Here is a 15,252-nt window from a genome sequence, read left to right on the forward strand (position 1 = left end):
AAGTTCCCCGGCGACGGGGACGAAAGACCCCGGGACGGGGGAAAGTTCCGCGGGTCGGAAGTTTGGCAATTAGCGTTGCCAAAATTTCGCAAGGGCCGAGAAGTCGTCGAGTCGAGCCCGCCGGCTCCGCCCGCGACCTTATATATATCGGTAACGAGGTAACGACTCGGTAAACCGGAGTCGGAGGAGCCCGAACGATTAGTCCAAGGGGAGAAGCCCCCTTCCGGTTCGAAGACTTCGGCTGGGTGACGTCCATGGGTCCAACTTCTTCCCGTCGAAACCTTCCCCGACTCTCTCCGGCTGACGCCCTGCTCGGAAATGGAATTTCTCGGGTGGCGTTAAACTTGCTCGACTCGTCGCGGTTGTCCGTAGCGAGTTCGGGAACGTCACTCGACGTCCTCGTCGAGCTAATTTCGCGGACGGGAGGGAAGAAGACGGGGCCGACTCCTCGCGGACCCTCGGGATCCCCGGTGAACTCGAGAGTGCTCGCCAGAGGAGGCGGCACGCGCCTACAAAGACGGAGTTTACCTCGGCGGGAAATTCGGAGGAACCGTCCGTTGCCGAAAGTGCGACCCGGGCGCCTCGGCTCGACGTCCCCGTCCTTTCAGCCGCATTCGGCATCGAGACTCCGATCGGGAAACGGGCGAAAGAACCCGCGGGAAGGTAAGCGAAAGCGCCGGCCCCGAAAACGGTATCGACGCTGGACGTCGAGGGGAAAGGCAGCTCGTAACCTCGACGATGTTTCAAACAATCGCAAAGTTAGTTCGAGCCGGTGAACCCGCAAATATGCAGCGTCATCGAAGTCGACGTCCGAGCCGCGACTCCTCGAGCGAAACTGCAGCGAACCGACCGCGGGAACTCGAACGGACTCGAGCCAGAAGAGCAAACACCCCGGAGCGCTGAATCGGCACCGAGCGGCTACTCGGCCGTCCGCGACGACGACTTCGCGAGGCGCCGGAGCACCGGCAGGTCGACGGGACGAAACGATCGAGAGCCGGTGGTCACGAGGATACGGAAGCCGAGCACTTATCCTCTTTTACGCCCGGCCGGGAGCCAAGTCCTCGACTCCGAGTACAGATATCCGGTTTCACTTTTACGGCTGCTAGAGACGGCGACGACCCGGGGCACGAGTCCGGCGGGAACCTTAAAACCTCCGACGTGTCCTTGACCGATCGGGTTTCTCGTTTCCGCGAGCGATCACCTCCGAGGATTCGGCTCTCGTCCATCCGGCTATCCTTGGTCGGGACGAAACGATCGTATTTGCGCTCGCAAATTAACCCGTTCGATCGCCTCGCGTCCTCCCCGGAGAGTGCTCTTGGACGAGTCCCCGCGACGACTGGCACGCGGAACGTTCGATCGGGAACCGCGGATCCGTCGCGACCTCCGACAGGAACCGAGGACGAAAAGGTACTCCGACCGAATTCGGCCGGACGAAGATACGTTCGACGATTAAATTGCCAATTCGTCGATCTTAAATTGCCCGATGGCTGGAGTCGCTTCCGCCTACGTGGAATCAACGGCGGTTCGTCGGTTCGTCGACTCGTGTTCCGCTTCGACGTCGGTACCCGATCCGAGGCATTCCGGACGATCGATTCGGGCCGCAACTTTTTCCCGAGGCCGGGAAGAGCGAGGCGAGCGAATTCTCCACAGGACTCGGTGATAAATCATTCAGCGAATGACCTCGCCGACTGCGTGCAGTCGGCGTAAAAGGCGATTTCAACTACCCTCCGTAACTCCGCCGTTTCCTCGAGACGTTGCCGCGCGGCCCTCTCGGATCCGGCGGGACCCGAGAGAACGCGGCTTCGTTTCGCCTCGGCGGAAATCCGTAGGTACTCTCGCGCGGAACCCAAAAAGACGCGACATGGCGAATCGAGACGGAAAACGGCCAAAGCGACCAGGGCCGTCCAACCTGTTGGACCGAGGACGAATTTCCGAGATAGACGCCCGCCTTCGTTTGGCCGGGAGACCACCGCGACTCCACGTTTCGTTGCCGGAGAGCGCTCCGGCCCCGTGTTCTCGATCCGGTCACTCGAGGTGGCGAGATTCCAATCCTGCCGTTTCGATACCTTCGGTTCGACCGGCCGCGGCGACTAGCTCGACCGGAGCCGTTCGGCGTCCCGACGTAAGACCCTCGCGACGAGTCAACGTCCCCGTGGAGAGCCCGTCGGAGTTAAAGGTAAAAAATCGAGTTACGAGCGTCGCCGTGTCGTAAATTCGTGCCCGGCCCGTATAGCTTCGACGTCTCCGTTTTGCCATTTTCCCGCGCGGCTCGCCATCTTTGCATGGTAATAAATATTCCGACGACGGCCTCTGCGACCCGAGCCGATCGAGGGTGATCGAAAGTCAAGGACGAGGGCCGTGCGGGACGTCTCGTCAAGGATGTCACCGCCGCTCGGGAAGATCGACCGTCGAGTCGAAGAACCGAAGTACCGGGTCGTTGGTCTTTCTCGAAAGGAGCGTTCGACGAATACCGTTCTCGACGGAGGAGTGCTTCTCTCGATGGAGAGTCCCTCCGAATTCAAAAATCACGAGAGACGATCGTCACGGATGGAAACGGAGAGGGCGTCGTCGTCGGGACGAAGAACCCTCCGGCCGTTTCAACCAAGGTAAAGGAGTGCTTTCCTCTTCCTTATTTTGTTTTTTTTTTTCTTCGCACTCGTCGGGCGATTATTTGCGAGCATCGAGTCGGCAATTAGCTCGAGGGCGGAATAGCTGCGAGACATACTTTAGGGAACATCCGCGGTAGGGAAACCGGAGACAGGAGAGGAGCGTAAGGATATTCCGGGGTGAACCTCGAGCTTTGCGAAGGGCTTTAAGGCTTTAAGGAACTCGTCGAGTGTCCGCGCGACAATGCCGAATACCGTACGAGGGGGCGAGGAAGCGCCCACGAGGAACCGCCTAATGAAAGGGAAGCCAATAAAAAGAATCGCATTAACGAACGCGAGACGGGCCCACCCCGCTGGTTCAAATAGAACCTCGCCCGGTCCCCCCGCCGATGCTGTCGACCGAATTAAAAAGGTGCCCCGTGTCCCGTCCGTCTCCGAAGATCCGGAGGGCCGAGGAGGGCCGTCCAAGGTCCCGGTCCCCGGAAACCGATCGGGCCCGGGTCGCTCGTTCCCGATGGAGGGCGGCTCTCGACGGTGGTCTCTATCGCTATTCCGCGTAGCGGGACGTAAAACGACCGAATTAATTAATCGCAACCTATCGGGGACGATCGGCGGAAGAAAAAGTTCGCCAACTCGGTCGCTCGAGAAGAGGGAGCGACGAGGAAACCGAAGACCCGAGACAGCAGGAGTCGAAGCTACGCCGTAGGGGTGGCCGAGCGAGTCGAAATTTCGGGGATTTCGAGAACCGACGAGTCCTCGCGGAAAACGGCGAGAGGGCCTTTTCGATCGCGACCGGGCGTAACGGCGCGTTTCGGCCGTTTACGAGCCAATAAAAAGGTAACGGGCACGCGATCGGGCATGGCCAATCTCCGAATCTAGGCCCGTCATGCGCGGCCGTAAACGCGAGGAAACCGCGACGTCTGGGCCGGACGCTAATTATCGCCGTTGGACTTTACGGCCCGTAAAAGGGCCGAGTATGATATCCGGCTCGTTAATTTCTCTCGGTCCCGCGTCATACCGGAGGCCAAACCCCGAACGCCGAATATCCGGCGCGGACGCGGACGCGTCGCTCGTATGGCGATCGCGATGGATACGATAACGCGAGTTCGCGACGGCTCCCGGCCTTGGCTCGAGCTAATTAATTTGGCGACGACGCGCCTCCGACCAGGACCGACGGTCGAGATTTCGAGTCGACCCGGTCGAAAGAAGATGCGCGAAACCGACCCCCAAGGCGACGGAAATCGCGTCGGGGCGGGGCGTTCTCCTCTCGAGCCGACTTCCGCAATATTCTGGCCGGAAACTCGATAAGAAACCCATCGAATGTGCCGGGCGAGCCGTCCGCCGGTCATAACCCAGATTCGATTCCGATGGCCCTCAAAAACGCGTCGAGACGCCCGTGCATCTCCCCCTTCCGCCTCGCTCCCCGCACTTAGCCGCGAGCATCCGCCCGAGGAATTCCCGATGAAAAATGCCCCAATATTTTATTCCGCGGGTCATACGTCGAGGGACGCGGACGCGCGCGTCACGAAGGGATGCGCAAATGGAGGAGAGAGAGAGAGAGAGATCGATCGCCATCCGGTGACGCTAATGGAGGTGTCTTTGCGCAGGTGATCCTTTGTTCCGAGGAACAAAGAATCGACGTCGAATCGATGCCCGAAATATTTCCCAAATATCCGCGCGCACCTTTACCGCCGAGAGGGCTAAGTACTCGGCGATCTTCCACGTCCTTCGATGAAACTTTGAGCTATAAATTGTAAATCGGTATAAATCGAGCCGATGTACCGCCGAATTAGCGACGGCGGGAGAATCTCCGGAAAAGTGGAATAGAGTCGGCATGCGATCGACATCTGAAACCAAATCGGACCGTACCCGATAACGCCCGATGATAATTCCAGTGGCGACGTAGTGCCACGTTTCCTGGGCCGCGTATCGTGGCGTTCATGAGGCCTATCGGGTGTACGGTCTTTTTTTCCTTATCCGCTATCTGCACGCGCTCCTTTTTCTTTATCGCGGCGTTCCAGACGGATCGCGTAACTCGTTCTACGCGTACGGTTATCGAACGGACGGTGCTCCTCGACCGGCTGTATCAACGGCGATCCGAGGTCGCGATTCCGAAGCGACGCGGTGCCCGGACGCTCCTCTCGACGAGCAAGTCGCCGAATCGAGTACGAGCGGGGCCATCGATCAGGCCCCGTTCTTGCGAGACCGGGGGACGCGGAAGGCACCGGGGATAGTCTTATCGAAAGAGGGTGTTCGCTAATAAATGTTTCACCTGGAAGCGCATCGCGGACGCCCCTTGGGGCGATCGGACGGTTCCGACCACGGGAGCACTAAGTTTACGACCGGCTGAGGGGCCCGGAACAAAACGCAAACGATTCGATTACCCCTACTCGAATAAACCGAAGCGAAAGCAGACCCCGAGAAGCCTCGAGAGTCGCGACTCTCCGGAAACCGCCCTCCACGCGCGCCCTTAGGATTCGCCGACCTTCCCCTCTATCTCCTCTAACGAGGCAGATTTGGATCCGCCAGCGCCGCCCCCAAAGGCCCCGATCGATCTCTCGGACGAGGGCCTCGGCCAGCCCCCGAAATCATTATCCGTCCATCGATCATCCAAATTTGACACTTATATGCACCGAAATCTCGATAACACGGCCACGCGGAGGGGATGATCGATCGGGTCTTGCGGTGATCGATCCCCGTGGAGGGCGACCGGGATGCGGCTCCCCGGTTCCTGGTTCGCCGGGTCGTCGCCGGGGATCGATTCCCCGGAGAGGCCTTTCCGGGCCCGCGGCCCCGGACGACCCGAGACGCGAGAGGCTCTCGTAAAATTTCGAAAAACGGCCCCGTAAACCCGCCGGGATCGATCGACCTCCGGAGGGGCAAATAAGGTTACGTGCTCCGGATGTAGCCCTGAAATTGCTCGCCATATCGCCTTATGGCCGGGTCTCCTTTCGAAACCCTTTCGCCTCCCCCTGTGGTTTGCCTCGTTTTTATGCCTTCTCGAGGTCTCGCGGGCGGGGACGCTGGTCGAACGGCGTCTCAGGGAATTCCGACGATTTCAGCGAAAGCCTATCCACTCGAGAGCGTTCCCAAAAACGGGCGTCTTCGGAAACGCATCGATCGATCGCCGATTATTATCGGCCTTTTTATGCCTACCTCCGCGAGCGGGGTTTCGACGCCGTAACCCGAGCCGTAATTAGCTCGTTAATTACCGTATCTCTCCTATCGGCTGCGACACGCAACCGTACCTTTAACGGTTCATTTATGCCCTGGCAAAAATGACGGGGCTCTCGACCGTTCGTTCGCCGTTGCCGGCCGGATGTACCTCCGTGCTCTCCTTTTCTCTCGAATCGTTGATCGCGCGCGATAGCCAACTTCTGGTTAAACATTGACGTCTTTGCGAATAACCAGTGGATGCGATCTTCCCATTCGTCGGTCACCTTAGGCGTTACTCGGCGAACGACTCGGCTCGCTCGAGTGCTCTCGTCCGCTGGTTAAGAACCCTCGTTAAAGGCTCGTCTCAAAAATTCCTCCGTTGGTTCCCACGCCTCGAATGTAATATTTATTGTAATTTAACGATCCATAATTAGCCTGGGCCAAAGTCGATGCGCGGGCGCGCGAAATCCAACGTTTCCGCGGAAATGTCGGGGTTCGAGGGATCGGAAGAGCGGAAGAAAGCCTCCCTTCTCGAAACTCATCGACGCGGGAAAGTAAAGACTCGTATTTCGCGACCTCGACGCAATCACAGTGCGAGGCTTTAAAAAGGAAAAGGAGAGCCGACGGAGGGCAAGAGAGAGCGACGGAACGAGCGGGAGAGGAAGCCCCTCCTCCTCGCGGACACGGCGAGAAACGAGCGGATCCGGCAAAGTATACGGCTTCGCGGCCCCGAGGGAGCGTCGCGAGATATGACACTTTTTCGCCCGAGCTGCCAAGTCCGGGCAAACTTTGCTTATCCGAGTCCCTGTCGATCGACCGATCTCGACCCTTCCTCCGGGCCCGCCCTTGGCCGATACCCTGGGTCGACGGGGCGGACCGGAAAACTGTGCCAACAACCCCCGAGTACTTCTCCACGCGGCCGATTCGCCCTACAAAGGCCAGGATGCTCGGTTTGCATCGTTTGCTCTTTCGACTCATTTCCAACGTCTACCCAATTTCCACGGGAATTAGAGATTTCGTTTGAACGGTCCTCTTCCTCTGGTTCGCCCTTTCTCTCTTCCCCCGAGGGGGGTCTCCTTTCCTCCCGAGCCCGGCGGTCGCGGAGGATTCCGCTTTGTTTCGGCCCGTAAAAAGCAAATGGGAATATCCGAGCCATCCGGGGGCCCCTCGAGAGGCCGTTGCGCTCTCAGCCTTGAGTAAATTCCAATAAATACTCGTTCGTCAAGGACGGCTCGCGAGCCGCGCCGGGGCCGCCGCTCGTTGCCGCGGAAAAAGAGGAAACCGGAAAGAGGGGCGAGTTAATTGCGCGATCGTTGCCACTACGAAGGCACCTCGAGATCGGCCGAGCCTCGAATCCAAGGTGCGGATTTTCCGACCGGTCATTTGGTCCGCTGGAACGACAACCGTCTGCGGCGCGTTTCTTCACCTCCGTGGAGAGGATGTCTATTTACGCATCGAGTTCCGGCGTCCAACGGTTAACGCGCGACGCCGACGACGCGGACGTACGTTACGGTACGCCACGTCGGCTCGCCGGGACGCGGATACGCCGCGCGACCGGATTGTCGGTGGTTCGCCATTCGCGACGAACGTCGCGTTTGTTCCGGGCGCCGTTAATACCGCGGCACTTCCGCTTTCCGCGCGGCTGCACCGGGTTTACCGGGTTTACCGTTAAGCGCGCGCTATTTCAACCGTCCTTTTCCTTTTTTATTCCGCAGTCGTACTTCCAACCGACTGGCAAATTCGACGCCGATCGATCGGCAATGGATAACGGGACGACGAGCCGCGAACGTTCGAGGCAACAACGCGCGGCCCGAGGTCGGGGGAAAAGGCCCTCGATTTGAATCTCGCTCGCATCTCGCGGCATCGCCGGAGCAGTCGATACGGTAGTCGAGAGACCTTGCCCTACCTTGCAACAAGTGTTCGTCGGACTAAGAACGGCCGTTGCCAGCGCGATGAAACATTCCGCGACGTCGGTGTCTCCGACACGAAACGGCAGGCTCACGGCCCACGAGATTTCGCGATCGATCGAGTATCGAGACAAGGACGACTGCGGGGCGTTCGGCGATTACGTGCGAAACAGACGACTGGAATTTTACCAAGGCGTCGAGGCAAAGGCCAACGTTCTCTTGGAATATTTCCGCCCGATAACGCAAATAAACCCGTAACCACGCGTTTCGGAGAGCCGGAATGAAATTTTATCCAAATTAATTGCCTTCGTTCCGGTCCCCCGAATCCAGTTAATTACGGTAAATGAGATTTCATTAACGGTGACGAGCGCAACGACGACGCTCTCGTGGAAAAACTGATACGGATAAAGGATGAAAATAAAATGGAAATATACACTATTTCGTTCCTACGAAGTATATCGCGAAATAAAATCCCGCGGTTTCAATTTTTTTCCTACGTTTTAACGTTACGCGAGATTTCCAGCCTGGAACGTTCCCTATCGAGCTTTCGACTCGGCGTCGCGAGCCATCGGACGGCCAGGACGAGCGTCCTGGATACCCGCGAGATCCTTTTCACGTTCCGCCGGCGCTTGCGATTACGCCCGCTCCTCGATATGAAAAGAGTCGAATTAATCGGCGGGGAAAATAACGAATAACGAGGTATCGCGCCGAGACGACGAGGGCGTTCGAGCACGATCCTGACGAGGAGGATCCTGACCACGAAATCGTCGCGCGATCGCGTCCGCGCCTTTCCGACGCATCCACGCAAACCGGTTCGAAATGGTTTCCGCGTAAAGAACTCGATGGATATGGAGCTGCCGATTCGATCGGGAGTCCCCCGTCCTCCTTGATCCCGGGAACGGGATCGCCGAAATTCCGCCGATATCGGGCCGGTCATCCGTGTTCAAGCCAATATGCAAAGTTGAAATAATAACGCCAAATTTTAATTAGAGTACTCTCCGCAACGATCTGGAAGTTCTATTTCTTCCTCATCTCAAACTCTGTTTATTCTTCCTCGAGTCGCTCCCTGTCATCTCGCATCATCAATTCAGTAACGTATGGTCATAACTTAAATTGAGGTGTAAACAGAAACTCTAGCGTGTCACTCTTTTATACACTACCGCGGTCCTTTAGCCCATGATTCGTTTACTTCTAGTCCTATAGCCCATTTTTATTATTCCCCACCTAAGCCTCCTTAAAAAACATTAACTTTTCCCTCTCTCAGTCCTCATTAACCAATCGCCTTCGATTGCAGATCCCACTTCATTTCGCTAGACCTATTAGCAAACGCTTGGCAAAAAACTCCGCCCTAGAGAACCGCATCCAAAACTTTTAAAAAGGGAGTCCCGCTAGGCACCGTCAGATACAATTCATCTCAATAGCGAATCTCTTCAGATCTCCGCCAAGTACATCCGCGCTACTTATTGCACGCGTCCGCCGCTTATTTAACCGTCACGATCGATCTTGAATTTCCTAAGTTTGTGAAAGATTCAAAACTGTTCTTAATAAATTTATTGTTATCGTTTCACTCTTCGCACCCGGCACCGCTTTCATTGCTCCGAACCTCCGATTGCTCGAACATATACATAACAATCCGGGAGCGGCAACGAATCGGAACGGGGCGAGTGCTCGCGCCATGCGATTCCCTTGTAAGTTGTTATTTCTTGCACTGGTGGACGGAGTAATCTTTTCGGCGGAGTCAAATCCGTCGGGCGAAGGGCTCGAAAAGTAGGAGCGGCGGAGCGTCCCTGATATTTCTCCAAAGTTTCGAGAACCTGACTCCGGAACGAGATCGTTGCCTCTGCAAATTACAACGCGCACAGCACCGCGTAAACTGCATTTTCCTCGGCGCGGGGGAAGTTCGCCCGGCCGAGTTCAGCGGAATAATTTTGCTAGCCGAGACCAATCTCATCGCGTTCCCCGATCCGACGCAAACGCCCCGTTTGTTCAACGAATGATTCTTCCGGGTTAACGAAAACTTTTCCGCGGGGTCGCTGCTCTTTTTTTGCAAATTTCTCGCCGGGGGAGCTCGGAAATCGAGGACCGCGATTCCGCGCGCTCGACGTCTCTCCGGCTCGAGCGATCCCTCGAAAAGTTGAAGAGCTCGATTCCAGGATGGGAAACTCCCTTTCGAACGTCTATCGAAAACGGAAGAAGGTATTTAAGCGAATCGAAACGACGGTCGGAAAATGGCCTTCCGTCGCGATCGCTCGATTCCACCCCTGTATCTTCTCGTTCGACGCGAAGTTCTAGGCCGCCGAGCCGGCCGCGGAATCCCCGCGAATCGTAAAGCCTCCGCTTCCACTCCCGCAACGAGCCGACGATGACCCGGCACGTATATTCCATTGCGCGCAATAAAACGCGCGGCCGCGTTACGTAGCGGGTTTAAAGCCGAACGTAAAACCTTGAAAACTCTCCCCGGATTTCGCTCGCATCGGAAGCAAGGAGCCGACCCTGCAATCGGGCGCGTTTTCAAATTGCCCACCCCGCTCCCGCTCGGCGGGTCCCCGACACTTCCGGGCGTGCTCGCGAGGAATTAATTCCTCGGTGGGTGGGTCAAGGGTGGACAGGTGGCGAGGCGGCCGCCGGAAGGACGCCTTCGGGGTGCTCGGATGAATATACATGTCGGCGACCGCCCCTCTCTAGGACTAGCGCCTCTGCCGGCCAAACGGTAGCGGCGAGGAACACCTTATCCTCCGCGCGGGAGGGCGATACAAAGTCTGTCGGCATCACCGATAAGGATGGATGCCCAAATACGTACATACGCGTGTGTATATAAGCATGGATGTAGCTACATCTTCAAATGCAATAACGTTCGAGTGGACCGAAGTCAATTTAAAGTTCCGAGAGTACTTTCCATAATGCCGGGAAAAAGTGGTTCGCGGAGCTAGTTACGAAGATTATTCCGTAAGACTTCTGGGGCGGCCGAATCCGCGGGAGATCAATGGCAATCCCGGAATTCCGCCAGGGACCCGCGACGAGCGACTTAATGGATTTCAATTTCTGTTCCCGCTTTCGCCCCTCGGAACCTGGCGATTTCGCTTCGAAGACGTTCCTCGAGGGTCATTCGTCCGGAACTTGGCGCCATCTTTTTTTCCGCGGAGTACTCGAAGGGCCTTAATACCGCTGGAGGATCGTTTCATCCGTTCCGGTGCGGATAACGGGAATCGCGCGTACTTTCGATCTAATCCGCAACACTCGACCGATTCCGAGAGAGCCGAGAAGGAGCTCCGACGCGCGGTCCATACGTCGGCGCCGTTACCCTCGTTAAGTCGTTAGAAACGCATGGAAGTCCCCGGACGTCTCGCGAGAAGTTAACTCGGAAATAACGTCCACCCCGAGCGTCGTGGAAGCGCGCTCGTCGCGGCAAAAAGTCAGTCAGAAGACGAAAAAGGACGCGGCGCGGAAACGGTACTCCGTTCCTCGAGGTTCCTCCGACAAAACGCACGTCCGCTTCTTGCCTCGCAAAGTGGAACCTCGGGGACGGCGTCGCGGGACGACAACCCACGTTTTTCGTCGACTCGAGCCGAGCTTCTTCTTCGCCGACGTTAAGCGGAAACGCGACGGAAAGCTGGAAAAGAAGCGCTTACTCATCGAGCGTGCGTGCATGCACGCGTACGTCCGGCCTTTCGGTAAATCTTTAACGTCTTGCCGTCCTTCCCTTTATCCCTCTTTCGGACCCTCGGAAGGAATGTCGAGGGTCGACGGAGGCGAAGGAGTCCTCGGAAGACGCAACGACTCCCTCCGGATCGGAGAGAGGCGGAAAAGCTGGAACGCCGAAGACGGAGTCAACTCGGCGGAAGAGTTTTCCCTCCCTCGCCCTCCTTCCTCGGGAACTTCCATTACGTTCGGTTGGCTCCGGCCACCGAGTTCACGGTAGGTACGATCGGAAAAGTTCGCGTTTCCCAATGTCGGCACCCGATATCTCCGGGCTGCATCCCGGCTGCATCCCGGCGCATCCGATTATCCGCGCCGGCGTGCACTCACGACTTCATCTCGGAAAAGTAATCCCGAACTCGCGACGGCCTCCTTCGCGACTTCGAACGAGGTTTCCCGCTTCGTTTCTTTCGGGGGCCCGATTCCCTCCGAGAGAACTCCTCTCGGCCACGATTTCGATAATCGAGAGCATTAAAGTTCCAAGGGAAGACGTTACCCCGCGGGCATACGCCGAGAGGATCGAGTCGCGACGAAGTACTCGGAGAAAGAAGTCGAAAATGACCGTCCGGTGGGGGGCGATCCCGCTCCGCGAGAGACTTTCCGCGTCCTCGCGATCGCGGCCATCGAGGTAACCCTTGCATAATGCGTACCGGTTCCCGCGAACTCGGACAATGTACCGGCGGGCGCAATTTAAATTTTCGGGCTGCTTGCCGCGCCCAACTTTTTCAATGTATACAGTTTTAAAAGCGCTTGCATAACGTAGTTTACCGCGTGCCCCCTCCGCCAGGCCGCCGGGGGGGCCTCGCTCCTGAATTTTCCCGGGTACCGACGTCGCGTCTCCGAGGGGGCCGGGATCGAGCAGGGACGTTCCCGCCAGGAGCACGAGAATAATTTCCGTAAATCTTGGCTCGGCTCGAAACCCGAAACTCGGCCAAAGGAAGCGAACGCAAAGGGTCCATCGGCGATCGTACCCTCGTCTCTCGCGAGAGACGGAACCGCCGAGTGGGAAAACGAATATGGAATAATGGATTTCATAAGAGAGGCGCGGTCGCGGGGAAAGGAGTTACCAGCCTTTCGTTCGTTGCCGGAGCAAAGATCGTAAGAAACGCGCGGATCGATTTTCTCCGAAAGGAATAAAAGGAAAGCAAAGACTCGCTCGTCGACCGGCCGTCGCGCTCGGGACGTCCCGTCGTCGAGGTGCCGAGACGGGAAGCGCTCGCTTTTCGACGACGCTCTCGGTGTAATAAAATGAACGTTTAAACGTTCCCGAGTACTCGGAAACGGGCTTCGCTGTCGGGAAGGAGTCGCCGTTAAAAGTGCAAGAAAATCCGAGGACTAAAACCACCGTTTTGGCCTTTAAACGCCCATTTAACTCCGTCGGCGTGCCGAAATCACGTGGGTACGATCATCGGGAATAAAACGTTCCCGAAAACCACGCCGATAACGATCACGAATTTTGGTGAAATCGACAACCGTTCGTTCCGTCACGGACGTAAACGCGTCGAATTATCCGGTACCAGTCTCCTTCCCGACTAAAAGGTAACACCCTACCGACGAGGCGTCGATTCTTGCCTCTCTTGGGGGTCAGGCGGGGAATTTCACGCGGAGGTTCCTTAGGAAAATTCCGCGCAAAGGCCCCTTCGTTCCCCCGAAAACTGCCGGTCACTTTGAAATCCAGCCGGGAGGGGGCAACGTCTCTCGGGGAAGTATTCCGGATTCCCTCATGTTCCCGAAGCTTCGAGCTCACGAGCGCGGATCTGCCGTTAAATGGAATGGCCGGGGAAACCGAATCCTCTTCCGCATCCCCCGAGCCGCCGCGGAATCCGCCTCTTTTCTGCGGGGTCGCTTGCGAGACGTACCTCGTGCCGAAGTCGTTAGGCGCAGCAGGTTGGCTCGGGACGAGCGACGACCCGGCTGGAGCTCGACGGGACCCGCGCCGCACCCGGCATGCACGCACGTCGTCCGATCTCGTCCGGTCTCGTCCGTCGCCTCTCCTCCCTCTTCTACGCTGCGCGCGACGCCGAGTCCACTAAAGTTCGCGTTCAATTATTCCTCCGCCGATTCCTGCCGACATCCGCGCGCGCACCGCCGGCTCCCAGCGTCGAGTGGCTTCAATGGGAGCCACTCGGGACGGTTCGAGATCGGCAGTCGTTCGCAGCGCCTTCGCGACGCGTCCTCGGAGAAAAAGGATGCACTCGCACGGCGGCAGAGGTCAACTTTCACTCGCGACGTAATCGAAGCGGCGTCCTCCCCCGGCTCTCCCAGGCGACGGGACTCCGGAGCGAGAATCGGAAAACGCAACTGCACCCTCTCGCGTCCGGCGGAGCACTGACTCGCGAGATCCACGAGTGACTCGACTCCGGCGCGACTCGGGCCTAGCGGCGCCGAGCGCGCTCGGAAACACCCGAGGACGCCCGAGGACGCTCGAGGACGCCCGAGCGACCGACCGGCCGGGAGCGCGCGGCTCGCCTCTCACTCTACGCCGAACCACCGACCGGACGGGCAGGACCGCGACGCCGCTACGACGATCGCAAGAACGCTCCCAAGGTCTACCGCTCCGCCTGAGTACGAGTCCGAGTTGGCGTTGGTTCCGCGATGCCCCGCGATACCTCACGACCGTGAGACAAAAGGTAGGTAGGTAGGTAGGCGGTGTCGGGAACGATCGCTCGGTATAAAGTGTCGATCGATGGCACGTCGTCGAGTCACCGCGAGCGCGTAGCCCGGTTTCGCAGCGGCGAGGCGCCCTATCGTATCACGGTTCCAAGGAGCCCCCTCCCTCTCCCTTTTTGCGTTACCTTTGAACGGATCGCGCAGACGATATCCAGGTCTCGGCAATCCTCTCTCTCGATCGGCGGGGACGTCCATAATAGGGCTCGAATAAAGTTCGGTAGCCGGCGTCCGCGCGAGGTTTATCAAAATCCAGTTAACTCGGCCCTACCGAAGTTGGATCTAACGATTAGTGGCACGCGATCGCGATTACGTCTTCATCGGGCAGACCGGCGAACCCGGCCGAATGCCGAACTTTTCCAATGCTTTCGACGCCCTTCCGACGGTCGGAACGGGCGCACGAAGCCTTGTTATTTTTCCTAATATTGCGCGCACGTACAGATGCCCCGGCGGAAGGGAGAAATCACGAGGCAGATAATTTCGGCCAACTCGGTCGAAATCGAAAGGATATCGCGAATGTGTTATGGTAGGCATCGAAAGAGACCGTAATCCCCTATGCATCTCCTGAGAAAAAAAATCACGGCGACTCGCTCGACGGCTGAATTTGAAGGTAAGAACTATGTCTTTAGGGCCGATGCGACGGCAAGTACGGAAATAATCTCCCGTTGGAGGGGCTCCTCTTTCTTCGTTACTTCGTAGTAGGAAAAAGTTCGGGATCGGTGAGAGGCCAAAAGTCGGCCCGGAGTCCGCCTACGGATGCGTTTCTCGAGGAAGACCGACGGTTCGTTCACAAATTCACCGGCGAAAGAATGCCAGTATGCGAGTCTCGGTATTCCAGTTAAGAAAGTATTTCTCCCCAGGCCGGGCTCGCGGCTAACGCGAGGTTAAACTCCGTAATATATCTGGCGGCGTCATGCTCCCGGGTGCGTTTTTCGCAGGGCCGACCGGCCGGGCCGGAGGCATTAGCGTTTTTAGGATCGGCATTCGGCGTCGCCGTCGTAAACAACCGGTGCGCCGGTCGACACGGGGACTCGGGCGTTCCACCCCGCGGTCCGGGTATTCCGCTCTTTTCGACCCGCGTTTCTCTCCGTGCGTGCCAGCGGTGCTCGAAACCCCGGAGACTCCGGCTCCCTCGATCGGAGGGCGCCCCGGAGAACCGGCGAAAAAGTTGCTCGAGAGTCGGTCCATTGACTGCACCCCCGGTCCCGGTCCCGGTCCTG

At 57.8% G+C, this 15,252-nt stretch overlaps 1 protein-coding gene across 4 annotated transcripts in view; it reads right to left on the reverse strand.

Annotated features, from left to right (window-relative positions):
• Nucleotides 1-15,252, reverse strand: part of LOC105697688 (mannosyl-oligosaccharide alpha-1,2-mannosidase IA) — a 152,688-nt gene that overhangs the window by 24,526 nt on the left and 112,910 nt on the right. For 2 of the 4 annotated variants that reach the window (XM_012421258.1, XM_012421259.1), the window contains exon 1: nt 13,225-13,672. The exons of the other annotated variants lie outside the window; for them this stretch is intronic. The gene's annotated coding sequence lies outside the window, so the exon portion shown is untranslated. Of the gene's footprint in view, nt 1-13,224; nt 13,673-15,252 lie in introns of those variants that run through there. 4 annotated transcript variants of the gene reach the window in all.

The sequence above is a fragment of the Orussus abietinus genome, unplaced genomic scaffold (genome assembly GCF_000612105.2).
Source record: "Orussus abietinus isolate OABI.00-Male unplaced genomic scaffold, Oabi_2.0 scaffold39, whole genome shotgun sequence".
NCBI lineage: Eukaryota > Metazoa > Arthropoda > Insecta > Hymenoptera > Orussidae > Orussus > Orussus abietinus.